The sequence below is a fragment of the Eriocheir sinensis genome, chromosome 44, assembly GCF_024679095.1.
Source record: "Eriocheir sinensis breed Jianghai 21 chromosome 44, ASM2467909v1, whole genome shotgun sequence".
Classification (NCBI taxonomy): domain Eukaryota; kingdom Metazoa; phylum Arthropoda; class Malacostraca; order Decapoda; family Varunidae; genus Eriocheir; species Eriocheir sinensis.
This window is the reverse complement of record NC_066552.1, coordinates 150,840-161,753: the sequence shown is the minus strand read 5'-3', so window position 1 is coordinate 161,753 and position 10,914 is coordinate 150,840. Positions and strand designations below refer to the sequence as shown.

The window sequence follows — 10,914 nt, the reverse complement described above, 5'->3', positions numbered from 1 at the left end:
CTATGCAAATAAATTTCTTAGCTGTAGGTGGGGGGAAGCAGGAGCCACACCTGATCAACCTCGTGGTCTGGAGCCCTGGAGTCCTTCTTCAGTCCTCTCTCGTTCCTCTCTGCAACACGCCGTGCCCTCCTTACCTCCCACGGGTGTCTCTCACCTGTAGTACACAGTCTCACTGACTTGTGGATACTACAAGGCTAGAAAGATCACCACGATGAACGACGTGGTGCGGGAGGTTGGTGAGGGAGGTCCTGTCGCGTTGGAGTCTGCGTGGAAGATGGTTGGAAGATGGCGGCGGGATCCATAATGTTCAGCGCCCCGGCCGCGGTCAAGATGCCAGCTCTCGCCACAGTGACATCTCGTTTTCTGTGCAACACTTATGTTAAAACGCCCCAACGGCTATGGATTTATTATTTATTAATAACCTAACACATGCACTTGGTAATAGTGGGTCATGCATCCCACACATAACTCAGCTTTGGCAGTAATAACGAATATGATTTTAAAAGGTCGCAGCTCCCGCCTGCCTGTTTTCCTGCCTGTCCTGTGACTACTTCCCGCTCTTTCAGTCAAAATGGTGGGGACTCCCGCGGTATTTTTCCACGGGCTATTCCTTGAATAATGAAATCTTGACACTCTACTTGAGCCGTTCACAGACAAAGACCTGCCGCCAGGATAGGCACTGAAGTATTTTTTTATATTGACTATTGACTACCACTACCGCAGTACCGCACACCGTGTACCGCACTGGGAAAGAAAATGGGACCGCACTACCGCAACCGCACTACTGAGTTTTCAGTACGGCGCCCACCTCTGGTGTTTACAACTATGTTTATTGCATTAAATAAGGTGACTTTTAAATTGTTAGTGTCAAACCATTTTCTAAATCACCAATGACGACACTTAAGAAAATGTCCATTCTCTTTGAAAAATAAGAAACTTCAAACTCATTGAGCTACCCATAAATATTATTATTTTTTAAAATAACTTTGCATACCTTGTTTTTGGAGCAAATGGAACATGGTCAATGACCTTTTTGAGATTTTGCTCTAAGCACATCATGTTTTGTTAATCTTTCCCACCAATATTATGTTCTTATGCAAAACCACATTGTTTTGGAATAATCTTTAAATTTTCTCCCTTATAGCATGTGATACTTTATGTATTATTTAAAATAACATAAATTACATAATAGAGCAAACTATTCAAATTGGCGTTAGTCAAAATACGGAATAGGTAATACTCATACAAATAGGGCTCTGACAGTCCTAGATAACATATAGTGATAACAGCAGACATTTCCAATGGTGATAATAGCACACTCAGATAATCTTAAACTTAAGACAGTTTTGGGTAACATATGAACAATTAGCAAACATATCAAGGAGTGATAATATCGCATTAAAAAATCTTGCATGAGTCTCTTGGATAATGCATAACAACTGAATAAACTTATCAAGGAGTGGTGATACCACACTTAGTCTGTTGACTTACTACCTAAAAAAGGCTTTTGCTTCACCAGGGGTGATGCAAGTTGGGAGATGAGCTTATCTGAAGTAATTCGGTGCACTAAAACCGAATTTGATACGTCCTGCCATCCTTCTCCAGTAACTAACTCGTTAACATATGAAAAAAAAAGAAAATATATATATATATATATATATATATATATATATATATATATATATATATATATATATATATATATATATATATATATATATATACGCACAGCTAACCCGATTTACACGAGTCTGGATAACGCGATTATTAAATAACGCAGGGACCAAAATCCAAATAAATGTTTACACGTTTTTTTCACTTATACGTGATAGTTTATGGAGTGGTCACCCGATGTCTCACGCAACTGGACTCGATATGGCGCCACACAGCTGAGCTCAGTTCTTTTCGCGCCACTTGAACAAAAATACAGTACCCACGCTGCCACGCTACTCAACAATAGGGGTGGGAGGTACTGGTACCAGTACCGGTATTAACGGTACCAGTTCTGGTACAGTACCGGTACCAGACTGTTCGGTACCCGTACCAATACTAGCCAGTCCCTCATGGTGTCCCTCATTTCTTCCTCACACGAGTGAGACTGAGACTGAGCGCCTGAGTGGATATCTCGGCGATATGGATATTCTCTCTCTCTCTCTCTCCACTGAATAAAGTGAATATTTATTTTTCGATACAAACCTACCTCTTGTTTGATTTACATTGTTTTTGATTTACGACCTCTTCAAGGACAATTAATACTGTAAATTGAGTCACCTGTGTATATATATATATATATATATATATATATATATATATATATATATATATATATATATATATATATATATATATATATATATATATATATATATATATATATATATATATATATATATATATATATATATATATATATATATATATATATATATATATATATATATATATATATATATATATATATATATATATATATATATATATATATATAAATTTGAATTTTTCCATCTACTCTGGTGGAATTCTGCCCCGTATTGAGAAACTGTCGTATGCGAAATTTCAGCACAATTGGTCAATATTTAGGGGTGGTGGATCGTGAATATCTATTTGCTCTGAAGACTATCAAAAGGCCTTGACTTGTAAATCGCATGAGGAATGCTTGCTGGTCTTCTGGATGCATTGTGCTCACCGTGAGGGCTGCTGGTCCCCCTCGTTTTCAAAAATGAGTATTAACCCCTCAGGGGGTGAGGGGGGGTTCTCATGCGTAGCCAACGCACTCATTGTCACCAGTTTGGATCGGGAAGGCTGGACTTGGCTGTCCCTGGCTGCTTTTGGCGGTATTGCTCCACAAGCTGGAGGAGGAATTGCCTCTGTTCCTCGTCTTTCGTGAGTCAGAGGTTGAATGTCTTTCAGGGCGACCCCACTCTCTGCTGTGTCGTTGGCAATGCGTAGTCCCTCGATGTGGTAGCAGGCTTCCACGTAGGAGTCATCCTCATGCCATCGTCGTGGGTTAGTTGAGAGGAAGTCCCTCTGAATACCAAGGGCATCAAGGAGGTGGAGCGACGCCTTCGTTGTGAAGGATGTGAGAGTTGCCATTGGTAGCTTTGTTTCAGAAATGGTGATCCGCTTGCGAGGTTCTTTCGCTCCTTCCTTGTTGAGCGTTGCGTCAACAACCTTCTGCTTCACGGAGGCGGGAAGTCGGGAGTCGAAGAGGGACAGGCTGATGAGGTGTTCGCTCAGGTATCAGAAGTGGTGCCCCACCACCACGAAGCACGCCTTTCGGATGGCGTCATAGTGGTATCTGAGGATGTCCTTGGCGAGATCGAGGTCGTTGGCGGGAGCGTAGGCTGGAATTGTTGCCTCAAACCACCGCATGACGTACACCTTGAGGGCAAAGAAAGAGAATCGAAGTAGGGCTGCCATCTCATGAGAGGTAACAAGCTTCCCCAGCTGATCACGAAACAACACCATCTTCAGGGCGTAGATGATTCGAGCCATCCATCTCGCTCGGTGGAGGGCACCAGGGCGGCGGAACGAGATCTTTTGAACAACTCCCCCCAAGCAGGTGATGCTTAGCTGAGCAAGTTCCTTGTTGTCATCACACGGATGTTTCCTTTCAAGGATCCGTGTGAGAGCTTGAATGATCATCTCACGCTTGGCGTTGAGGGTCGCCGGAAGGTCTTCATCTGTGAGGGGTTGGCTTGCTGTCTGGTTGGCCAATGTTCCTGGAACCGGCTGAAGATGGTGATCTTAGGCCCAGAAGATGGCCCCATACACACGGAGAAGGCCTTCTTGATGACGAGTTCGTGTGTAACGAGGAGCACATCTTCTATGAGGAAGACCTCTCCTATGTGTGCCGTGAGGGCACCAGGCTTCAGGTGGATGGGTGTTGTTGCAAGCAGGGAGCCGAGGGACAACAAGATGGTCAGAAAACGCAACATCATGATCTGAAAGTGGTGGGAATGAAGTATTTAAACCCGTGGTCTCAAGTTATAGCTATGGGTGTTGGGATTATCTTGTTGAACATTTGACTCTGAGGGGGAAGTACCAATATCAAGGTCCAAAGGTGAGGGAATTACTTTCAGACGATCACTGTGAACTTCTAGACTGACTCCACTATTCGACTCGAGAACCTCGAACCGATTTCCCCTGACATTCCAAACAACTCGGTAAGGACCCACAAATTTAGCCCCCAGTTTCGAACTCCTTTCCGCTTGCTTAATCATGACTGTGTCACCCTCTTTGAAATTCACCGGGACGGCCTGTTTGTGTTGTTTTGACATCATTTCAACCTTCGTAGCTTTTAACGTACACCTAACTTCTGAGTGTATCTTGGAAAACATATGCATCTGCTGTTGTGCGTACCTATCAATGTTGTAGAGAGGTTGCTGTGGGGTTGTTAGGAAGTCGTAAGGAAGACGTTTCTCCACCCCATACAAGATGTAGTAGGGAGACTTCCCGTAGAGTCGTTTACCGACGTATTTATGGAAGCGGCTATATGCGATAGCCAATCCTCCCAATTATCGTGGAGATCGTTCACGATAGGCCTGAGGACCTGTAAGATTTTCCTATTAGCCCTCTCCGCCAACCCATTAGCAGCTGGGTGGTACGCTGTGATGAAGGATTGCGTGATGTTAAACTGAGCGCATATTTCGCTCAATACTGAGTTCCTAAACTCGGTGCCATTGTCACTCAGAAGAATTCGAGGAGACGAATGTGGACACAACACGTGAGTCACGAGGGCATGGGCCACGCGTGTGGCTGTCTTGTCCTTGAGAGGCGCTAGAACTAGAAACCTAGAGAACTGGTCGACGCACACCAATAAGTAGCGCGAGCCATGTTGGCTCTGGGGGAGCTGTAGTAAGTCTATATTAACAACATCCCACGGCGCCTCTGGTACTGGGTATTGCAACATAGGTGCTGGCCCTTTGACGGACCCCTTGTGCTTAGCACAAACGACGCAATGTGCGACATGTTTTTCTACATCAACCCGTAATGTGGGCCAGTAGAATTTTCGTCTGGTGACAGATAGCGTCTTGTCTCTTCCTGGGTGACCCGCAATGGGTGTGTTATGGACCAGCTTAAGCGTCACGGGGACGTATATGTCTGGGATGACCAGTTGGTCTATAGGTACCGGTTTGGTTGGCCATGACCTACAAAGGAGGTTGTCCTCTGATAGGAAGAATTGTGAAAAGGGAACTGGCAATTCAGGAAGGTTTGATTCATCTCCCGATTCGAGGGCGTAAATTAACCTCTTCCACACAGGGTGGTCACGCTGAGCAGTGTGTAGCTCAGGTGAAGTGAAGTTGTGGATGACCTCTGGGGTGGTAATCGCGCCTATTGGAACATTCCGAGATAAGGCATCTGCGACCACATTTGTTTTCCCGGTGATGTATTTTATCTCCGGATTGTATGCTTGGATCGTTAAGAACCATCTTGCCAGACGACCGTGTAGGTTTTTTCCCTTGAAAAGATCAGTTATGGCCGCGTGGTCCGTAAACACCACAATTTTGTACCCCATCACAATGTCACGAAAATGCTTCAGAGCCCACACAATGGCAAGAGCCTCTAGGTGGGTAACAGAATAGTTCTTTTCCGGGGCTGTAAGTACTCGACTGGCGAATGCTATCACATGCTTTTTGCCGGACATATCTGTTTGCATCAGCGCGGCTCCTACTCCACTAGCCGAAGCGTCGGTACAAAGCTGAAAGGGGTCCTTGAAATCCGGAAAGACAAGGACCGGAGCCTGTGTAAGCGCTTTCTTTAAATCCTCAAAACTCGTTTGTTGAGCTGGGAGCCACTGAAATGGTACGTCTTTCTTTAAAAGATGGGTTAGGGGACTCGCGCGAGCTGCGAAGTCCTTAATGAAAGGCCTGTAATAACCTGCGACACCCAAGAAAGACCGTACCTTGTCCGCAGACGTTGGCTGAGGGAACTCGGCAATAGCCTTTATTTTGTCGTCCACTGTATGGATGCCAAATTCGTCCACGACATGCCCCAAGAACTTGATCCGAGGCTTTAAAAATTCACATTTGGTGATTTTGAGCTTTAATCCGACCTCTTGAAGTCTGTGTAGGACTGCTTTTAGTGTTTCCATGTGTGCATGCACGTCTTTACTTGCTATGATGATGTCGTCTAAATACACATAGACAGAGTTGCCCAGCAAGTCACCAAAAATACTGTTCATTGTCCTTTGGAAAGTCAAGGGAGCTCCTTTGAGCCCGAACGGCATCCTCGTCCACTCATAGTGGCCATGACGCGTGCTGAAAGCCGTTATTTCACGTGACTCGGGGGCCATGGGCAGTTGCCAGTAGCCACTGACCAGATCAAGACTCGTAAAGACTTTATTTCCTCTACCGAGACACATCAGAAGATCTCTAAGAACGGGAAGCGGAAAATGATCATCCACGGTCGCGGTGTTCACACGCCGGAAATCAATCACAGGACGATAAGAGCCGTCTTTCTTTGGAACCAGGAACAAGGGCGAATTCCACAGGGAATTCGATTCTTTGATGACACCTTGTTCTAACATTTCAGAGATAAGTTGTTGCACCACCTCCCTCTGACTGTGGGGGAGCTTGTACGCATTGATATATACAGGATTTGTATTGGGTTTTAACTTAATGTGGTGTTCAGCACACTGCGTAACTCAAGCGGCTCGCCTGGTAGAGCAAGCGCCCCGATAATGCTCCAGAAGCTGGACTAAGGTTGGCTTAATTTCGGAATAGTGTGCAACTTTAGGAACGCCTCTAAATGAGCTGTGTCTTGTTCGGGAGAAGCCTGACACGCCGAGGATATGCCTGAAACTTGGGCTGAAGGGTATTCAGCTGGTTCCGGGCGACATTTCTCCCATACACCAGACACTGGCATAATCGAACACCGTGTTTTAAGGATACAGGGGATCCAGACGTGTTTATTACCAATGCCTCTGCAAAACCTCCCTCCTTGACTGTTGCAAGAGTTACCTCCACCGTCACGCGGTGTACGTGAGAACTCCGTCGATACACATCACTGCCCGCCGGAGGGCGTTAGGCAAACGGATTTTAACAAGTTTTGCAGCACGATCCGGAACTATATGAGGACCTTCTACGACTGCCGTTACTGTCCGCCACAAGTCTGCAATGGTTTCGTGTGGTTTGACCGTAGAGGGACACTTGGGCGGTGGCAGCCCCTGAGTCTGTGGTGGGTTGGTCATTTTCCACCTCTGAGGGTGAGATTACAGTTGACAGAGGCGATGGATTGACCATCCCCTGTATGCGTCGGCCTTGATACACGATCGCGTTGCTTACAGGGTTTATGGCGATGTGCAGGTCTTTCATGGCGTTCAATCCTAAGATCCCATCCACAGGTAAAGCAAACCTGCTAGAGACATAAAAGAAATCTCGAAAGGGACATACTTTTTCATGTAAGCTGACTGTTAGTGGTACTCGCCCAAGGATTCCCAAAGTGGTGCCCGTCACGCCTATCACATTCAGGTCGTTCTCCTGGAGCGGCCAATTTTCCCCACTCGCTTGTCGTGTCAGTGACCTGTAAGCGGAGTCGGATATGACATTGACTGTGGCACCTGTGTCAACCGCTAAGGTGAGTGAAGTGTTGCCCACCTTGCAAGGGAGGGCAATTATGCTTGTCCGTCCCAAGGCGGCAATGACGGAGTCAAGTTGCTCCCAATTAGTATTTTCCTTAAGGGACACTTGGATGTACGCCTCGGGGCTGTCTCGAAGTCATGTCTTTTTTTTATGAGTAGAGGAGTGTTGTTTACTGTCCGCTGAGGACTTGTACTTCTGTTCCTCCTTGGCCTTTTGTATTGCAGAACAACTGTCTGAATCATGAAAACAATTCCCGTGGATATGGCAAAAGGCAGCCTTCCGCTGATGGTTTGGCCTAGGGTTCCTGTGTGATGAATGAAGCCCGCCCCTGTAACCTCCTGACCTCCTATCTGAGCCCCGTCTCGAATGTGTTGATTCCCTACGTTTCGCGAAACAAGAATGTTCAGAATGTCCTGATTGTTTGCAAAAACTACAGGTGAGAGATGCCTTACTTTGTGCTTGCAATGCTGCTGCCGTTGCGAGGGGTTGATGGTGAGGGTGTTCCTGAACCTTGACCTCTAACTCTGAGACGAAGTCAACCAACTTCCCGCTCGGTTTGAAGGCCAAAGGGAGGGCAGAACGGCGGTTCTTCTCTGAAATATGAAATAAGTAAAAAAACAACTCGAAAGCTGTCTTCACCTGGTGCTTTTGCATACAGCCCCCTGGAAGCCAGAGCGCGTCTTCCAGGCTCTTGACACAGTCAACCGCCAGCTGATTTGCCTCAATCATGGCGTCCCAAATCGGCTTTGTTGAGGAATTTTTTTGGAGGGACTCAACCGTGTGTGCCATCTGTCTAACGATGCTTGGTTTACTACCGCCCCGAAGATTTTAATGAAATTCCTTTAGAAACCTCATAGTTTACACCAATGTCCCCCGAAGCGAACGCTGAGGACTGCATCAAATTCAGTGCTCGAGAGCCTGGAAGTAACCGTGACCGACTGAAAGCGATTTTATCATGATCTTCCGTCATGGTGGAATTTCCGATGGCAGAGTCACAAATCTAAAAACTGTCGCGCCGAAAAATCGGTCTCGCCTCCCGAGAATTGTCGAATACTGGCGTGAGTTGGAATGACCCGAATCGGGGGGAAGTGGTGTGGGGCCCCAGGAGGAGGGGGGGGAGGTGGATCGACAGGCATTGTGATCGGCCGAGTGGGGTTAAGTATTCAGATGATTCTGAAGGTGAAGGGCGCTATCCCTTGGGAGGGAGAGCACGTAGCCCCGATCGCAAATTCACCACATTTAAATCACCGGTGTTTGCACCTTGCTCCAATTCCTCCTCACTTGAAGGACGAGCCAACTGTTTAAAGGTGTCGCCGAGTTTAGCGAGAGTGTCTTTGTTCATACTATGGTGTAAACCATTCACAAAAGAGGAGCATATGTTGATAGCTGTAAATATGAACCAATAAACGGAACGTGTAGGAATGAATAGTTTGCATTGAAAACCCTAAAAAGGCAAGAAAGAATGGCTAGCAAGGTGCTTGTATAGACGTAATAGAAGTTAAGGTTATAATGGAATGCCCTAATGATATGGGTATAATGAAAGAATAACTATATAAACAAAGTGGTATGTTAAGTGAGTATACCATTGAAGCTCACGTTTTCTCTCGAGCGGTGAAAAGAAAACGGAGGCAGGGCACACTGATGAAGATTAACTTTGATAAGGGAACTCACACTATACTCAATAGACTCGCTAGCAAACTATAAGAAAGAATCAATATCGTATAGGAATGAACGTTACTCTCACAATTATGACTGAAGAACAGTGTTAGGAACACAGAAATAAAAAAAATCGTGCCTCTGCACGGATAATAATGAAAATGAGCCGAGTCGGCAAATTTGGACAAGAATGGAATATCCACAAATACCAAGATTAATCAGCTGATGTAGTGGAGAGGGCGACGGCTTGTGATGCCCTGGGTGACGTGCAGTCGTTGTAGGCGCGTCAGGAAACCTCGGCCGCGGCCACAGCGGCGGTGAGAGGTGAGGGATGGGCTGACATCGGAGGACTCGCAATGGCGGTTGAAAAACTGCTGACCCAGCAAGTTGAGCGGCCGCGGCTGGGAGCCGGTACACTGCCGCCAGACGTATGATGGCCGCGTCGTCCTTGTTATAGTAAGAGATGGGCGGCTGTGGCAGATAAGACGACTTGGGTGTGTAACCTCTTAAGAAGACGCCTTGCAAGAAACGGTAGTGGGAACAGCTTGCAGTCACCGGGAGATGGCCGCGGGTACCCCTGCTGACTGTTTGCCGGAAGAGGTTTGGGCCGATGCTCCCGGCAGCGGCAGTGGTGCCGCCAGCTGTGGAGCGAGGGGCATGCGGGGTGTCCCAAGGTCAGCGGTGCGTGCCTCCTCGTTGCAGGTGTGAATACTTCTGCCGTATCGTAGAGTGGCTTGCAGGGTACGTAGCAGTGCTGGCTTGAAGCGGGGGAGCGGCTTGTAGATTGTGGCCCTCGCTATCGGCTGCGTAGGCCTGTGGGTGTGCTCGGGGCTTGTAGGCTTGACGCCTGTAGAGTTGCTTGAAGCTGGTGTGCTCGAGGCTTGTAGGCTGTAGAGCCTGTAGGCTTGTAGCTGGTGTGCTCGAGGCTTGTAGGCTGGACGCCCGCAGAGTTGCTTGTAGCTGGTGTGCTCGAGGCTTGTAGGCTGGACGCCCGTAGAGTTGCTTATAGCTGGTGTGCTCGAGGCTTGTAGCTGGCGCCTTGTGAGTTGCACGTAGGTGGCGACTTGTGAGTTGCCGCGGACGGCAGGTGCGTTGACTCCTTCCCTTGTACGCCTGTCCCCGGAGTTTGTTGGTGAGTTCTCGTGGCTTGGAGGAGAACGAGGTAGCGAAGGCACAGGCGCGGGGGGACCGCTGCCAACCAAATGTAACGGGCTTGTCGGGGGGCGTTTAAAGGGTGTTGATTAAGACTTCAGCTTCCTTAAGGCGAATTATATTCGTAGCCTTTATGTACAAGAAGCGACGGAGCGAGAGCGACTGTCGTTGTGTGTCAGTCGGACTCTCGTGAAGGAGTGGCGAGTTACAGGTTGGAAAATAATTGTTACAATTGGTCACGTATGTCAAGGTGACCTCCACGCACCATCGGAGTGCGAAGTGTACAAAACTGAGACGGTAAACACTGACGGACGACATTCCTATAAGGTGGCGTGATCTATCTGTCGTGGGGTTTTTCCATTGACAATTGTATGCCTAATTCGTGGTGATATTAAATAATAATAATACATTGATATCCTACTATAACACGTGCACATGGTGGTGGCATGCGACAGACAGCAGACGTCGGGCGATCTTCTGTTTCAACAGCGTGCAGGCTCCGTTGTGGATAATGGTATTGCTC

At 47.1% G+C, this 10,914-nt stretch overlaps 1 long non-coding RNA gene across 1 annotated transcript; it reads right to left on the bottom strand.

Moving 5' to 3' along the window:
* Positions 1–2,547: 2,547 nt before the first annotated feature.
* On the bottom strand, positions 2,548–9,804 carry LOC126980642 (uncharacterized). Its single transcript, XR_007733433.1, has 3 exons — positions 9,449–9,804; positions 8,036–8,176; positions 2,548–3,944 (listed from the first exon to the last, which is right to left on the bottom strand). It is a non-coding gene; the product is annotated as an uncharacterized LOC126980642 (long non-coding RNA).
* Positions 9,805–10,914: the final 1,110 nt, after the last annotated feature.